A 4,105-nucleotide genomic window follows, 5' to 3' on the forward strand; every position below is an offset into this window, starting at 1 on the left:
ACAGCTAAGATGGTGAACAACAGCTCAACCTGGAGCTGGGCTGCCATGAGTCGCCAGCAACGGTGTAGGCTGCAGTGAAGCTGCAGTGGACTGCCATGAGCTACCGGGAGTGGCCAGCAGCCAATGTGTACGGCCGGCAGCCGGGTGAGCTGCCATGAGCCACCATGAGCAATGGTCAATGGCCGGCAACCAACTGTAATAGCCAGGAAGAGCACAATGATCACAATACCAACATGGGCCAATGAAGCAACATCCTCCAAAATTAGACTGAAGAACAAAAGAACAACAACTTGTCTGTTCCCCTTCCTCGATTCCCCAACGCTGTTCCCCGCCACCAATTCCCCAATAAAATCTTTAAAAAGAAGAAAACTCTAAAGATTCCACCAAAAACTATTAGAACAGATAAATTCAGTAAAATAGCAGGATATGAAATTAACATTCAGAAATCAGTTACATTTTTATACACCAATAATGAACTATCAGAAAAAGAAATTAAAATAATCCCATTTACAACTGCATCAAAGAAAATAAAACACATAGGAATAAATTCAACGAAGGAGGTAAAAGACCTGTACTCAGAAAACTGTAAGACACTGAAGAAAAAAAACTGAAGATAAAAATAAATGGAAGCATATACCATGCTCATGGATAGAAACGATTAACATTAAAATGTCCATACTTCCCAAAGCAATCTATAGATTCAGTGTAATCCCTAGCAAAATACCAGTGACAAAGAACTAGGACAAATAATCTTAAAATTTATATGGAACCACAAAAGACCCCGAATACCCACAGCAATCTTGAGAAAGAACAAAGTTGGCAGTATCACACTACCTGATATCAAATTATACTACAAGTCTATAGAAATCAAAACAGCATGGTACTGACATAAAAACAGACACATAGCTCAATGGAACAGAATACAGCCCAGAAATAAACCCATGCCTATATGGTCATTTAATCTATGACAAAGGAAGCAAGAACATACAGTAGGGTAAAGACAGTCTCTTCAATAAATAGTGTTGGTAAAACTGGACAGATACATGCAATAAATGAAACTGGACCACCTTCTTACACCATATACAAGAATAAACTCAAAGTGGATTAAAGACTTAAATGTAAGACCCAAAATCATAAAACTCTTAGAAGAAAACATAGGCAGTAAATTCTGATATTGCTCTTAGTAATATTTTTTCCGCTATATCTCCTTGGGCAAAGGAAACAAAGGAAAAAATAAACAAATAGGACTACAGCAAACTAAAGTTTTTGCACAGCAAAGGAAACCACCAACAAAATGAAAAGGCAGCCTACCTACTGAATGGGAGAAGACTTTCACCAATGATACATCCAATAAGAGGTTAATATTCAAAATCTATTAAAAAAAAAAAAACTCACACAACTCAACACCAAAAAAACTAACAATCCAATTAAAAAATGGGCAGAGGATCTGAATAGACATTTCTCCAAAGAGGACACAGATGGCCAACAGACATGAAAAGCTGCTCAACGTCACTAATCATTAGAGAAATGCAAATTAAAACCACAATGAGATATCACCTCACACCTGTCAGAATGGCTATCAACAATAAACAAAAGTATTGGTGAGGGTGTAGAGAAAAGAGAACTCTTGTGCATTGTTGGTGAGATTGCAAATTGGTGCAGCCACTATGGAAAACATTTTGGAGGTTCCTCAAAAAATTAAAAATAGAACTACCTTATGACCCAGTGATACCACTTCGGGGTATTTATCCAAAGAAATCCAAAACACTAATTCAAAAAGATATATATGCATCCCTATGTTCACTACAGCACTATTTACAATAGCCAAGATATGGAAACACCCTAAGTGCTCATCAATAATACACAAATGAATAAAGATGTGGTAATGTATACAATGGAATATTACTCAGCCATAAAAAAGAATGAAATCTTACCATTTGCAACAACATGGATGGACCTAGAGGGTATTATGCTAAGTGAAAAGACAGAGAAAGACGAATACCATATGGTCTCACTTATATGTGGAAATCTAAAGAACAAAATAAACAAAACAGAAACAAATTCATAGATGCAGAGAACAAACTGATGGTTGCCAGAGGGGAGGGAGGTTGAGAAGCTGGGTGAAAAAGGTGAAGAGATTAAGAAGTACAAATTGGCAGTTACAAAATAAAAATAGTCATGGGGATGTAAAGTACAGCATAGAGAGTACAACATATAAAGTACAATATAGTCAATAATGTTGCAACAACTAGGTATAGTGCCAGGTGGGTACCAATTGTATAAATTATATAAATGTGTAACCACTATGCTGTATACCTGAAAGTAATATAATACTGAATGTCAACTGTAAATGAAAAAAAGTATTTTTTTAAAAATGCAAGGACAGCTCAAAATACGATCATTGCTGTTTCAAAGAGAACAACTCCAAAGACATCAGGCTCGTTACTAACCATGCAGAGCTAGACATCACTATTTAAAAGAATGCCAGAAATCTAATTCCTGTGGTTGCCATCAAATATGCTCTTTTCCTTAGTCACACCCAATGTATCTAAATAAAGCTTTCTAAACTAATATAACCAAAATGTTTCAAAAACTGACCAACTTACTAAAAGTAAGGTTTGTGCAAGTTGATTTTTAAAAATATGTGGGGGAAACTTAGTGACAAGCTTTATGTTCTGTGCATTAAAACAAAGATGGACTTGACCTACAAAATGAAGATAGGGTCAACTGTAACCAAAAAACAGTATGCTTCCCCTGGTGGCCAACCAAGGAATGGAGAAGGCATGTACAGGAGAGAAAAAACCTGGTCTCCTAGTCCTATCCTGTCACTTATAAATGAGAAGTGACTACCAAAAAAGGAAGACATGTGGGAAGGAGAAACTATCAAAAAGACTAAAATGAGTTTACAAGGAACATAAACGTGGGTATTAGACTACCTAAATTTAAGAGATGTAAATCCACAGACCAAAATTTAGAAGGCAAATATGGGAAAGGTCATTTATTTCCAGAGAGCCTAAAAGCTCACTCAGGGATCCCTGTGGTATTTTCACTTCAAAAAACACGTAGAGTTTAGTACCTCAGTTAACAGCTTAAGAAAAATCACCTTTTTCAAGGACTAGATCCGAGCAATTTTCTGCAGTCTTGTTTACAAAGAAAAGCATTTATGCATTTCTCAAATAAACTGGAGGTATAACCTACACAGAGAACCTCCAGCTCTAAAGCCCTCCAACTGGGAGGACTGTTAACTCCAGTTCTACAAGATTCTCTTTGGAATTTTATTTCGTGGGGGGGGGGGGGGGGGACCATGTCCTTTCAAACATTCCGTGTACCAGCAATCTTTAAAGACAGCCTCAGAGAGACGGGCTAGAATCTCATGCATTAAAATCTGACAAATTCCTTTGTCTGATTGGATTTTTTTTCTGGTACTACTTTAAATATGCTTTCACACAGAGTAGCAGCAAGGGAAGTAAATGTTCCATTCTAGGGTGTAGGGATTTCTTAGGGGGTGGAAATCATGTTAGGCTAAAGCTTCTGCAGGTTCTATTCTTTCATAACCCATTCCTTTAAAAAAAAAAGGGGGGGGGAGGACACACACATTTATCACAAATGGGTCCTAAAACTGCCGCAAGGCCAGACTCTCCCCCCGGCAGGCGCCCTCTGGGAAGCCACTTCTTCACGAGCTGATTTGGGGAGGTCGTCGTTCCAGTGGCCCTCGGGCTGGGAGAAGAGTCGGGGCGCTCGGAGTCCGCAGGCCGGAGGAGGAGGAGGAGGAGGAGGGAAAGGCCCTGGGGCAGCATTTGCTAGGGGGTGACCGGATTTGCGTTGCGAGCGCCCGGAGTCGGGCGCTCGCAAGATGCTAACTCTCCGGCACTGCCACCCTGACCCCTGGCCGAGGCGCAGCCCGTCCCGAGCGGGGACCGCCGGTGCCCTGGGCCAGGGGTGGCCGACCGGACGCCGCCTGCAGTGCCTGGGGGCACGGGGGGGCGGCTGGGCCTTCCCGGTGTTCAGAGGCGCGGGGTGCGTGTGTGTGTGTGTGTGTGTGTGTGTGTGTGTGTGTGTGTGTGTGTGTCCCTCCGCGTCGAGCCCTGCTGTTCTCCCCGCGGAC

Source organism: Hipposideros armiger, unplaced genomic scaffold (genome assembly GCF_001890085.2).
Source record: "Hipposideros armiger isolate ML-2016 unplaced genomic scaffold, ASM189008v1 scaffold_43, whole genome shotgun sequence".
Lineage (NCBI taxonomy): Eukaryota > Metazoa > Chordata > Mammalia > Chiroptera > Hipposideridae > Hipposideros > Hipposideros armiger.